Raw genomic sequence first — 14,065 nt, forward strand, 5'->3', positions numbered from 1 at the left:
AAAGCGGCCAAGGCCCAACGAAGGGCTGTATAATAATAATAATAATAATAATGGGGCGCGCGGTAGCATAGTTGGTTGAGGCACTATGTTACAAGATGGAAGGTCGCAAGTTCGATTCCCGACGAGGTCAGTGGATTTCTCGATGACCCAATCCTTCCAGCCGCACTATGTCCCTGGGGTCGACTCAGCCTCTAACAGAAATGAGTACCAGGAATCTTCCTGAGGGTAAAGGGCGTCCGGCGCGTAAGGCTGACAACCTCACCGCCATCTGTGAGCCGATTGTCTAGAAAATGTGGGAGCCTCGACGTCTCGCAACCCTATGGCCCTTCATGGCTTGTTACAAGAAGAACTTCACCTTTAATAATACTGCTTAATTAATTAAGCATTGGGATAAATATTCAGCTTTGCTACGTAAGCACATACATCGAACCTGAGGTTCTCACGGCGGGGATTAGGAAAGGTATAATCGTCTGTGATGTGATGCCGTATAGTCTGGTATAAGTGTACTGATATTTCGGAGGAACGACAGTATACATCAACCAACACGCATGACGTCACTACCAGGAGGACAGTTATTTTTATGAACGTTAAATTTATTGGTTGTGTAACCTCAAATATTCGCAACATGGCCATGTTTGTTGTTCCTGGCGCACAAACAAAAGGTCGTGCGCAATGTATAAGCAACTTTATTTATCCATACCAAACTTCACGTGACTGTCTCGTATAGTTCGTTACTTGCAGACAAATTAAAAATGTGAAGAAAGCAGTCGTCTTGGATGTGGCGCTGTGTAGATATTGTGTTAGACGACGTTTCGGAGGAACGCATTGCCTCAATCTTCAGGATAGAAGAAGAAAGAAGAAAATCCGCAAGCGAAGGACCAGCGTGAGCAGGTGCTAATAGACTAATTATTTAATTAATTCCTGGTACTCATTTCTGTTAGAGGCTGAGTCAACCCCAGGGTCACAGTGCGGCTGGAAGGGTTAGGCCAATTGAAAAAAATCCAATGACCTCATCGGGACTTGAACCCGCGACCTTCCGGCTTGTAGCATAGCCCCTCAAGCAACTACGTTACCGCGTCTCTAGTACGTGATCTAATTTTCGTGGTTACAGAGATCCGTTCTTCATGACCAAAGCTAATTCTGAATTTCCGTTATCTTCAAAGTCTAAAAGTCCCGTCTAGGGACATAAAAAACGCCGCTGTTACACCAGATAATTTTTTTTTAAATCGGTTCAAAAACAAAAAAGATATTCTGTTCTTTGTTATTATAGAAGAATCCTCTACCAGAAATGGTTAGATTTTAGCTACTGAATGTGTAAAATGTAAAGGAATTACATTTTAAACGCGTTTAAAACACACTGAAATGGCATTTGTTATTTACGGCACTCTTAGCTGTCCTGTCCTTAATTAATGACGCTCAAACCAGAAGTGTGATGTTGAAAAGCAAACTCAAAATTTTGATGGGTTATTTCCAGTTTGACAATATTAGAATGGATCTTAGAGAGATAGGATGGGATGTTATGGATTGGATAGATCTGGCTCAGGATAGGGACCAGTGGAGGGCTCTTGTGAACACGGCGATGAACCTTCGGGTTCCATAAAATGCTGGGAAATTCTTGAGTAGCTGCAGAATTGGCGGCTCCTCAAGAAGGGCTCGGCTCCATGAGTAAGTAAGTAACTAATTTCCAGTTTGGCTGATCATAGCGCCCGCACGGTCTAAGTATAAAATGACTTCGCCCGCTCGAACGCTAGGATCGTGGTTTCGAATCCCGCTCAAGGCATGGATTTTTTGTCCTGTTTAAGTAGTCATTGCGCCGGGCTGATCCGCACGGCCGTTAATCTCGGTTTTCTAGACCAGAGCCATTGTTTCCTTGAAATAGCTCCTCAATTATCCTCATGAGGCTGAGTGGACCCCGTTCCAGACCCACTACTTCTCAGAAAATCTGGTAGCACCGGGAATCGAACCCTGACCTCTGGATCTGTAGCCAGTAACTCTGACCACTAGACCACAGAGGCGGTCGCTAACTCCCGACACGTGACAATATTTTCCAATGCTAATGATGTGACAGGCTTGTTTTATGTGTATTTTCATATTTTACATTGCAGATACATTACCAAAATATAATAATAATATACTGAACGTGAGATTTGATTATGAATAATACACCGTGCTGTCTTGTAGATGTATTATCGTTTCAGGGAAAGGTACAACCTTCTCAGAAGACAGTACTTTTCAAGATATTCAATGTTAAATGTCAAACAAGCTTTACACTTATTGACTGTAGCCACATGCATGCACTAACTAGCGTCATTGGACGCATAATAATGTTTTAACAAGCATTGATTATTAACAGTGACCATCAAACATAGAACAGTCTAGAATCTACACAGATATACCTGTATTTACGTAGTTGTATTCCTGGAAACACTGCGTAAATTGAAAATATTCCTGTTTACACAGTGGTAAGAACAGCAAGAACCCCAGAGGGCTGTCGTAGCAGCAACGTTCTACAGGGTGAGTCGTAGAGAACCGGCCCGATGAATTTGCTAATAGTTCCGCAGGTGATGCATATAACCGCTCACAATTACGACATAATAATCCGTGGGCCGTGCTGAGTCGAATGGTGTGCGCATGATCCGGCAAGGTCAAGGACAATGCCGAAAAGTGTCTGCAATGCACAGGTGACAGTCATGGAGTTCACTGTTGAACAGCGAGTGTTTCTAATTGAAAACGGCGGACACTTTCAACACCTGCTCTGATCACGGCACACAATCCAAGATAAGATATGTGTAAATTACTTTAATATTTTATATTACACCTCATTTCGTCGGGCCGGTTCTATATGAATCACCCTGTATGTTCGTATTAAAGAGATTGTCGGTTCGATTATCGGTTGGGACACCTGCTATCCTGACAGAGGTACTTTATGGTTTTGTCAGTCCCTACAGGCATATACCGGGATTGTTTCTCGATCAGGTCAGAATTTTTTCCCAATCCTTTTCTATTCATCAGTCGCCCTACTACAGACGCTATGTAGGGTAGACGCCGAGAGCGTCTTTATATAACTCCCAAAATAAAAGTGAAAGGCCGGAGAGTGTTTTCTATGTAGGTAGTAATCTTCTTTTAAATCCCAGTGGTCACTATATGTACCAGCTACTTTAACTTACCAAAACCCTGCATTTTGCCCACACAGTCTAGTTGTGATCCGTATGGTTTTCACAATAAACAGCGATTGTTTCCCTAAACAGCATTAATCCGTTGGTCTTTCTAACGGTGACGTAATACTCGTATGTTTCCTGTGAGGTACGAACTGGATTTATATATAGTATCTGATCCTCCCAATGGTAACAGAACGAGAGGACACTGCGTGAGGAGTACAGATAACCCCTCCCTACATGTAATGTCTCACACTACCTCCCACTTCTTCCTCTTCTATCATCTCTCTTCAGTCTTTAAAGGGTTATAGGAAAACTCTGTTACTTTATATGTTGATTAGTAGAACTCCTTAAAATGTCTCTAGAGTAAGATAAACGAAGGCTTCTATATAGCCTAACAACTTTCGCTGAATTGACTTCTACGCTTTCACAAAGAAAACTTAAAAAAAAAACTAAATTATTTCCTTCGCCTCTTCTATCTGTTGAACTGTCAATTTGTCAAGAACTAGTGAGCCGGTGAACAGATTTTCATGAAATTTGGCATTAGAGGCTATTAACGAAAACTTATTTGTATATTCCACTTTCAACGAAAATGAGACTAGGACTCAGGGCACCAAACTCGTATTTCTACGCATCTTTGTGCGCATATCCAGCGGTGTATAATTTAGATACTGACGTCGTAAGACAACTCTCAAACTGCCTGTGGTTGCTTGCTGCCTGCTGTGAGTGTCGACACTATGTGACGCCCATGACAGGATGATAAATGCATATGGAGCATTTGGTGGAATGACAATTTGCAAAGGAATCCTAAGTACCTGGAGAAAATCTGTCCCAATTGAGCATTTGGTGGAATGACAATTTGCAAAGGAATCCTAAGTACCTGGAGAAAATCTGTCCCAATTCCACTTTGTTCACCACAAATCCCACATGACCTGACCTGGGACTGAACCAGGATGGATGTGGTGGGAAGCGGATGCTTCATGCTGGTTCGTTGCTTGACTTACTCTTCGGCACTGAAGATGGTGGTGAAATGTTCTTCCGAAACGTCGGTTGATTTTCACGGGTATACATGGCGTTATATCCCAGAACACATAATTCTTCATAACCACCGCTGCCTATACTTCTAATCCTAGTTTTCTAGTAGTTTATTCGTTTCATTTACACACACTGTTTATTTCCCTTGTCTTCCTCTTCTGTATAAGACATAATTTATACTGTCTTCAAATAAAACCAATTATTCCAATTGGTAATACTGGATAAATAATTGCGTTAGCTCTGATGTTCTTACAGCGATGAATAACTGTTTTCTAGGATGTTACGCCGTGTAGTCCAACATATTTAGTGAGAACCTGCTTCTGTCTTGAAGATGTAGGGAGCAGGACTTCCGAAACGCCGGTTATCTTTCTACGATGTTATAAGCCGGTGAAAGATGAGTAACTGCAACAGACATAAGCTTGCAGGCTGCAACTGGCACACCTTTCTACTTTTCTCAGAGAAAGCCTTCTCTTCTCCGGGGCCCGGCACGCGGAGTCTCGCTTTAGTCTCGCCTGAAACGAGAATTTTCTTGTCTCACTGCTTGCTTCTCTGCAATGACCGGCTTCTGTGAAGCGTTATATCGATAGTATCGATTGTGCAACCATAATATTTGTTTATTTAACGACGCGAGTCAATAGCTCAGATTAAATAGTTTAGAATGATGAAAAATATTGAATTGAAGAGGATGTGGAAGAAAGCGTAGTAGTAGTAGTGGTAGTAGTAGTAGTAGTAGTAGTAGTGGTAGTAGTAGTAGTAGTAGTAGTAGTGGTAGTAGTAGTGGTGGTAGTAGTAGTAGTAGTAGAGTAGTAGTAGAGTAGTAGTAGTAGTAGTAGTAGTAGTAGTGGTAGTAGTAGTGGTAGTAGTAGTAGTTGTTGTTGTTGTAGTAGCAGCAGCAGGAATAAAAAAAGTAAAATAAGAAAAGATATCCCTGCAACAGGCCGCAGAGGCCCATAGGGTTGTGAGATGTTGAGGTTCCCACATTTTCTAGACAATCGGCTCACAGATGACGGTGAGGTTGTCAGAGCATTCCGTGGAAGGAGAATTGATAAGGGAAAACTAAGTACCTGCAGGGAACCTACCCCAGCGCCACTTTGTACACAACAAATCCCACGTAACATGACCTGGGATCGAACCCGAGCCACCGCCTGCCGGTAGTTACTGTTTTTCTTAGTTCGCATAGTGGGGGGGGATTGAGTCCAGTTGGGCCCACTCGGCACGGCGGCCACTGATTGGCCTATTGTACCTGCCCCGGGTGATTATGATGATGGAGAATTTGGTGGAATTAAGATTGGTAGGGGAAACCGAAGTACTCGGAGAAAACATACCCCAGCGCCACTTTGTTCACTACAAATCCAACTTGACCCGACCCGGGTATGAACGAGAGCCGCCGCGGTGGGAAGCCAGCGACTAACCGTTTGAGCTATGGTGCGGCCCTGTTGTTACTATTGCTTGAAGCTGACCATTCACCTCCATGTAGCGCCAAGGTCAAGAATGGTGGAGCTATACCACCACTTCCCCAAACGTCTTCATAACTTGGTGATTAATTAAACATAAGGACAAGTTTCTCCGATCGTGGCCTAATGCGGTACTATCCTAGCATCTGCTTGGATGGACTGGGGGGAACTAAAGATCCTTGGTCAGAATATCCGGTGTCTGGACTGAGATTTGAACCCACGCCCTCCATAATACGAAAGGATACGGTACTTCGACTCCGTTCTAAGCATCTGCAAGTTGTTTAAGGATCTGGGTAAAGCTAACAATTGTTGAAAAGTCTAGGCTTGAGTGTCAGCAAGTGCTCTTCTTCAGTTAGCTGAAGTCTGTTCACATTTCACAGCTCTCTGCTGATGGTCTTCTTCTTCTTCTCCTCCTCCCCCTCTCCCTTCTCATTCTTCTCCTTCTCCTCAACCCCTCCTCATTCTTCTTCTCCTCCTCGTTCTCCTTCTCCTCCCCTCATTCTCATTCTCCTTCTCCTCCTCATTCTTATTCTTCTCCTTCTCCTCCTCCTCTCCCTCCCCCTCCTTATTCTTCTTCTCCTCCTCCTCTCCTCATTCTTCTCATTCTCCTCCTTCTCCTTCTTCCTCTTCTTTTTCCGTGACGAATTAGGACCTATGTCCTCCTCCCATTTTCTGAACTATTAAATCCTATACACAGTCGGCAGGACTCCTTGGGCGGGTGATCAGCCCGTCGCAAGGCCGCTACCTACACACAGAACCACACAAACACAGAATAAACGCACACAGACATCCATGCTTCAAGTGGGATTCGAATCCACGATCCCAATATTTGAGAGGACAAAGATAGTTCGTGAAGAATTCTGTCTTCTGGGATGTGACGCCGTGTAGATATTTTGTTAACCGACGTTTCGGAGGAACATATCGCCTCCATATTCAGGGTATAGGAAATCACGCTGGTTCATCGTTCGCGGATTTCTTATACCCTGAAGATGGAGGCGATCTACACGGTGCCACATCCCAGAAGACTGCATTCTTCATAGTCACCGCCGTGAAAACCTGAAATCTTACAAAGATATTTTGTGCCTTGGACCGCGCGGCCACTGTGATCTTCACAACGTAGTTCCCTGATGCAAATTGAGAATTCGCCCTATATCGGTGAGACAGTTTATTGGGCCACTTTGACGAGCGACGCGGGAAAGCGCTGTTACATTTTACTTTCGTCTTCCCTCCGATTTTCTGTGTGAACTTCGAGTTCTCGGAACAAGATCACAATTAAAAATTGTACACTCGCTTAAGTGACCTCGTAGCATGGGCTAAAGGAGAAGATTAGATCTATTTCCGTTGCTGGAACATTGCCATCGTGGCGTGAACTTCACGCCTGAAGCACTTGTTACCATCAGGCAAGGCTTCAAGGTCGAAAGTATGGGGATGGGGGTGGGGGGGCTGACTTGCATGGGCCCCGACATGACAGGCAAACCAAAACATCTGTCCTCCTCCTGAAATTTTGAACAAGGACTCAAAATATGATACAAGAATTCATGAGAGAATTATTCGCCTACTTTGATACGACGCGGACCGCACAGAAAATGACTCGTCTAACAATTCTTTTATTGTTATGTGTATATTCTTTGCCGCGGTAAAGTTTTTACCCAGCAGTTACCTAGCAACGTTACAAAGACACACAGACTTAATGGAAGGGATTTATGAAGTACGCCGTTGAGATGGACTCAGGTGCCATGATATACGTACATACAAAATTTCATAAAGATTGGTTCACGAATTCAGAAGTTAAATAGACAGACACACACATAGCATGATGATGACGTAAACCTACTTTCATTTTTTCAAAATAAGAAAAGCAGGTTAATAAGAACGATATATACCAAATATTAATGGGATATAAAAATATTTTTGTCAACTTTCACCCTATCGAAAAAATAAAATCAGGCTAGTGAGATCACCTTGCTGTCTGTCTGTCTGTGTATCACTCCCCTTCTCCTTATCGTTGCTACGCAACGACTCGGTTAACACGTTCCAGCGGCAACGAATACACACGCAATAATAGAAGAATACGACGATTTCGACCCTGAAAATAGACGTACTGCTTTCTTTGCAAAGGTCGGTGGATTTCTGCCAAACTACACGGCGTCACATCTTGGTCACACCTGTGAGAAATTCAAGTCAAACATAAATAATGTACTCACAATTCATGGGGAGGGGGGGCACACGGTAGCGTAGTTGGTTGAGGCATTATGCTACAAGCCGGAAGGTCGCGGGTTCGATTCCCGATGAGGTCATTGGATTTTCCAATTTACCTAATCCTTCCAGCAGCACTATGGCCCTGGGGTCGACTCAGCTTCTAACAGAAATGAGTACCAGGAATCTTCCTGGGAGTAAAGGGCGGCCGGTGCGTAGGGCTGACAACCTCACCGCCATCTGCGAACCGATTGTCTAGAAAATGTGGGAGCCTCCACGTCTCACGACCCTATGGGCCTCCACGGCCTGTTGCAGGGATAGCTTTACTTAACCTCACTATTCATGTTTATTTTTCCGTCTCTTTGGACAGTATAAAACCTTTGCAGATGAAACAGTAGCGTTAAACAATACCACATACAACAGTAGTTCAACATGGAGAGCAGTAAAACCCAGCCTCAACTAAGCAGCACATTCTATACACAATTATTTTGAATTGGAGTCATTGAAGCAGGAAGAATGCGACTCCTTGGGCGTTTGACCCTAATACCGAGTGCCCCCCTTTTACTAATCTCACACGAACGTCACAACATTGACACTCTATCAGATGAGAAATACCTGCACCAAAATCTGCGCAGGCGATCAGCCGTGTCAGTGCTGAGTCACAAACTCCACGCTACCGTCATCAGGGTCGACGTGGTGAACGACCATACGTCGCCAACATGTCTGGTAATGCGACGAGGCACCTTTGCCCTATATCTTCACATCATCCATTTTATTTCATGTGATGTACTGAATGTACTCAAAACAACATAATATCACGGAGCGCAGTCGTGTTTCATTTGTTTTTCGAGGGCGGCAAAGATGGCGACAGTAGATTGGAGAAACAGCAATTGTTAAAAGTATGTGAGTGTATCTTTAAAACACGATGAACATTTAAGTTCCGTGTGTTAAAATTGTTGAAGTTAATACTAGTAGCGTTACATAAAGCCCGTAATCTGTATCAGGTTAAGAAGATTCGTTAAAACTGGAATAATTTAGTAACAGCACCTAACCTCAAAATTCAGGTACAATCAAATGGTCACAGTATTGAACAATTGTTCTCGGATGTTGAAGTAGCAAAACGGCTTTGGATTGAGTGCAGTAGTTTTACATGTAATGTAAGATGAACTTGTTGACTGAAATTAATTCATGACACTCCCATGTCAGCGTTTTTATTAGCCAGTGGGTTTCTTCTTACGTAAGCCTCTCCCCATGCAACAAAGACGCATGTCCACTAAATATGCTGTCATATAATTCCGAAACGCAATATTTTTATGCGTCTGCGAAACATAATCTTATCTTTTTTTACTTGCAGGAACGTCGTATTTTATTTTTGGACTCTTTAAGACCTTGTGAGTGCTGTATTATTACGTGTGGACGTATTTTGGTGCTAATCTCACAACGAAGACGCTGTCTGCTGGTGAGTGCACAAACATTAATCATTTTCCTTATAACTTACGTTCCTATCACCAAGGAAGACGCCTTATACAGTAAAGCTTCTGATTCGTTTTCAGAAGATAATAAGTTCGAATCTCAGTCACAATACTATCCTGACAGACATTCTTCATGATCTTCTTCAGTCTCTCCATGCAAATGCTGAGATAGTATAGCTTCTTCAATTTATTAGAAAATTGGACGGGTTAAAGAAGAAAAGCAGTGTCATATAATAAATAACAATAAACCAGAAATAATCCGGCATATAAAACCGAGATTAACGGCCGTGGGAATCCGTTGCGCTGACCACGTGACACCCTCTATCCGCTAAAGTGGGCACTAACTTCGCCGAGAAGCAGCGGTCTCTCGGTCGGTATAGTTTGTTTGTGGACTATAGGCCACGGAGGAAAACACAAATAAAGAACACTACACATATTATTGTAGCCTGTAGAGCTGTTACCATGCAACGATCTCGAAACGAACAAATATACAACAGCCGTTTCCAGGCAGCGGCTCAGTAAACACTTCAGCGACAAAGGATACGTATACAACAATAGAGCTACTGTTGGGAATGGTGTTTTCTACTAGGTCCGTGCAAAGGGGTTATAAGAAGGGTAACAAGTCTAGAATTTAAGCCCGTATGGAGGCGGGTTAGAATACCTGCGAGTCTTAGGAGGCGACGAAAAGGGAATCCAGTGCCTGGGGGCATAGCTGGGCCACCCTGTTCTTGTAGGATATCAATACGGGAACCAGGCCCTCCAGGTTGGGGTAGTCTCGAATCTGAGACGGTAAAATATGGTCGTGAGTCCCGCGGGACTTCAACCTGAGAATGACTGTGCTGGAAAGAACCAGCAGCAATTGTAAACGACAGACTCATCCTCTCGCCAGAGAAGATGTTACATAAGGACTATGAATGCAAGTGTTCAGTTGGAAAAACAAAAATATTGATCGTGAGTCTCAAGAGGCTTGTCGCAAAGACGAAATGATTGGCGATAAATCGCTAATCGTAAACTAACTCTAGGGTTTAGTTCGGTTGGAAGGGAGATGCCAATCAGAGAGGACTTGAGTCCGGAAGCAGATGAATGACCATTGTTGGAAGCCGTTACCAGATAACTACTAGTGAAGACACTGAGACCTGGAAAAGATTTAGCGTGATTTTGTAACGTGTGGAAATAGGGATAGTGTTAGAGTTATTTGTAGTTACGACTTGTAAGTTGTCAATAAATCTAGCCACCAATCGAAAACTTGTTTATAGTCACGTGACTATCAAGCTTCAGTCCAAGACCAATTTTCTCCCTGGGAAAAAAAGAACCCCACGGTACCCATTTATTAGAAGTCTTAGTGGGCCCAAGGGCAAGGAAGTAAAAACCACGAGGAAGGAATAAGAAACTGCAATACGAGTATGTGTAGCGGAAGGCGAGGCAGAGAAAGCGGAGTCATACACCTGGTAACATACGCCATATATTTACTGGTCTCGTATTAGCAGTTCTACCTGTTAAGCCACTATACTTCTGCCTGGACACTGGGTCTCTTGTCTCTTGCCTTGTGAAACAAAAAGAGCAAAATTGTCAGTACTTCCTCATATATGCGTGTGGTACGCCCAATTTTTATTTTAGATGATCTCTATAAATTGTTGGAAATTGATCAAAATCGTTGGAGCCGTTTTCAAGAAAATCAAATTTTTGTTTTTTGATACTCATTTTAAGGGCCCCTATTTTTGGAGCTGGAATATTCATTCACCGGCCACCGGCCCGTGTTGGGTAGACTCTTAAAAGCGGTATATATCGCAAATAAACGACATCCAACAGTTCAGGTGTTAGCGAGCCGCACATATATACATGGACACATACAGGCAGTTGTCATTCCAAAAACCACTTCCTTATATTCAGATGTACTATAAACTTTGAAAAAGGTAAAGCTATCCCTGTAATATTCCGTGGAGGCCCATAGGGCTGTGAGACGTCGAGGCTCCCACATTTTCTAGACAATCGGTTCACAGATGGCAGTAAGGCTGTCAGCCTCACGCGCCAGCCGCCCTTTACCCCAGAAAGATTCCTGGTACTCATTTCTGTTAGAGGCTGAGTCGACCCCAGGGTCATAGTGCGGCTGGAAGGATTAGGTCAATTGAAAAATCCAATGACTTCATCTGGAATCGAACCCGCTCCCTTCCAGCTTGTAATATAACGTCAAACGATACGTAAAATGTAAAATTTAGCCTTGAGTTTATTTAATTAAGCACCACGCCATAAAGATGTGTGGAGGGAATGGAGGTATAGCTGCATAATTCTTAACCATGGCACTAGATGGTGGTAGGTCATCAACTTCACAGAATTGCCACTTTACCGCCAGGGAAACAGCCCGTGGTTACCTTTAGATAGTAGGCTGAGTGGGCCCCAGGGCCGGTCCGAACACTATGAAGAAAAGAGAACGTTTTGTCCCTGCTGGGAATAGAACCCCGACTCCTTGGTCGTCCTGCCTTGTACCGACTGAGCCATTCCGGCTCTACTTAATGGCAGGTTGATAAATTTGAAAGGACGTGGCAGAGTGCAGTTATGGGACAACTTGTATCACTAGCCCTAGACTGGCCTGGAGGAACTGAGGAAAACATACAGAGAGCCTCAGTCAGGACGGGTCAGTCTCCGGGACCTCACGAGTTCTCACGAGGCCGATGTGCTGACCACTCGGCCGTGAGGTGCGGTCCGAGCAGGTCGCGGTATCGCCTTTCGCACGTCAAGGCGGTTTCTGTTTGGCCTCCACTAGGTGTGTAATCAGGTCCAGGCTCTATGCACACTTCCGGTGTCGCTGTGTTCATTCCTGATAAGCAGATACCTTGAATTCTTGCTCAAGGATTCTGCGGGAGAGGTAAACCATGACCAGTGTAACAACCAGATGCACGCGGTGGCGTAGTTGGTTGAGGCACTGCGCTACAAGCAGGAACGTCACGGGTTCAATTCCCGATGAGGTCCTAGGGTCGACTCAGCCTCTAACAGAAATGAGTACCAGGGGTAAAGGGCGGCCGGCGCGTAAGGCTGACAATCTCGCTGCCAACTGTGAGCTGACTCTAGAAAATGTGGGAGCCTCGACGTCTCACAACCCTATTGGCCTTCATAGCTTTACAGTTTTTTCTGCCAGTGTAGAAATGGGGGACTCGGGGCCCCTGTTGCGTGCCGTGCAGCAAGTTGCCCCTTTCGGACACACAACACGAACGGGAAAAGGAGGGAAGAGTAAGATGAGAAGGAGGAGGAAGAAGAGGAGCAACATAGGAAGGAGGAGGAAGGGTAAGACGAGGAGGAAAGAAGACGGGTGTATATGGGGAGGAGAGGCAAAATGTGGAGGTTCATGCGAAAGGACGGAAAAGGAAGAGAATGCGGAAGAGAACAAGACAATTGAGAATGTGGTGCAGGGAGGGGGGTAATGATGAAACAGAGGAGGAGGAAGAAAATGCGGAAGAATTGTATTTTCTGTGAATAATTTTCTAGCGCACATTCCAACTTCACAAACGCTGGCCTTGTGTGAGCTGATACCGAGGTTTAAGTTCTGGGTGCGAGATTCATGCTGGATGCGGCCGCACTTGCGGAGGGCTCTCTCGGTTTCTCCTCTTCCTTCGTTCCCCCTTCTTCTACGTCTTCTTCTCTCCAATTCTTCCTTTCATTTTCCTCATTTCTCTCCATCTGCTTTTCCTTAACCTCCCTTTCCTCTTCTCCTACAGCTCTTTTTGTCTTCTTATTTCTTCTCTTCTTTCCACAATTTCCTTCTTCCTCTCCTTGTCTTTCTATTCTGTCTACTCCTCCTTCTTGTCCCCTTCTTGTTCTCCTATTCTTCCGTTCCTTCTCTTCGTATTTCATCTCCTCTTCCGCCTAGTCCTTCGTCTCTCCTTCCTACCCTAAACTTTCTCCCTCAATTTTTCCTTGTCTTTTCCTCTCCCACTTCTTCCATCTCTCCACGGTTCTGCTCCGCACAATTTTGCGTTCAGCGTCTGAGGAAAGTGCACTCTGCAAGAAATCGAATTTGTTCTGTGCGATTTTATATTGATAGAAACTCTTCGTGTTCAATTATTGGTCACGTGACTCTACTAGTATGCAAATGTGAAACAGACGTGAACAAGAAGTGTAGAGTGAAACTAGTTATGTGACTGAAGTCAGGTGATCACAGTGGCCAAGATGTACAAATTGTCGTAATACTTAAGAAGTGAAGCAACAAAATCAGTGATTTTTTTATTGCTGGTGGGGTGGGACTAAGTCCCTTGTACTGCGGCCACTTCTGGCCTATTGTACCAGCCCCGGATGATAGGTGAGGGTGATTGTGGAGCAATTGGTGGAATGAAGATTGGCAAGGGAAACCGAAGTACTCGGAGAAAAACTGCCCCAGCGCCACTTTGTCCACCACAAATCTCACTGGACCAGAAACGGGATCGAACCCGGGCCGCCGCGGCGGGAAGCCAGCGACTAACCGCTTGAGCTATGGCGCGGCCTAATGAGTGATGATACTCAAGTCAGGTTGTGACTGTGTCCAAAAATAATCTCTTCTTGCATTTAAAGCCTTATAAAAGGCAAAGGTGTCCCTGTGCTTAAGTAATTAATTGTCATTCCATGAGGACGTATGGGGGAGTGGAAGTATGGCTCCACCATTCTTGAGCCGTGCACTAGATGGGGTGAGTGGTCAGCTTCACATCCCGGTCTCTTTCCTGCAGGGGTAGGAGGCTGGGTGGGCCCCAGAGCCGGTCTGGACGCTCTGGAGAAGAGAATAATCTTG

General features: G+C 44.4%; 1 protein-coding gene and 1 long non-coding RNA gene across 5 annotated transcripts in view; one reads left to right on the forward strand and one right to left on the reverse strand.

The window, feature by feature from the left end:
• LOC111866867 overlaps nt 1–2,583 on the reverse strand; it is a 56,118-nt gene extending 53,535 nt beyond the window's left edge. Inside the window, exon 1 of the mRNA XM_033752451.1 lies at nt 2,397–2,583. The gene's annotated coding sequence lies outside the window, so the exon portion shown is untranslated. The remainder of the gene's footprint in view (nt 1–2,396) is intronic.
• Nucleotides 2,584–8,644: 6,061 nt separating this feature from the next.
• LOC111866871 overlaps nt 8,645–14,065 on the forward strand; it is a 74,622-nt gene continuing 69,201 nt past the window's right edge. For 3 of the 4 annotated variants that reach the window (XR_004513275.1, XR_004513273.1, XR_004513274.1), the window contains exons 1-2: nt 8,645–8,739; nt 9,195–9,299. This is a non-coding gene — a long non-coding RNA (uncharacterized LOC111866871). Of the gene's footprint in view, nt 8,905–9,194; nt 9,300–14,065 lie in introns of all 4 variants that reach the window. The other variant, XR_002843230.2, reaches the window with a different exon arrangement.

This window comes from Cryptotermes secundus, unplaced genomic scaffold (genome assembly GCF_002891405.2).
Source record: "Cryptotermes secundus unplaced genomic scaffold, Csec_1.0 scaffold673, whole genome shotgun sequence".
Classification (NCBI taxonomy): domain Eukaryota; kingdom Metazoa; phylum Arthropoda; class Insecta; order Blattodea; family Kalotermitidae; genus Cryptotermes; species Cryptotermes secundus.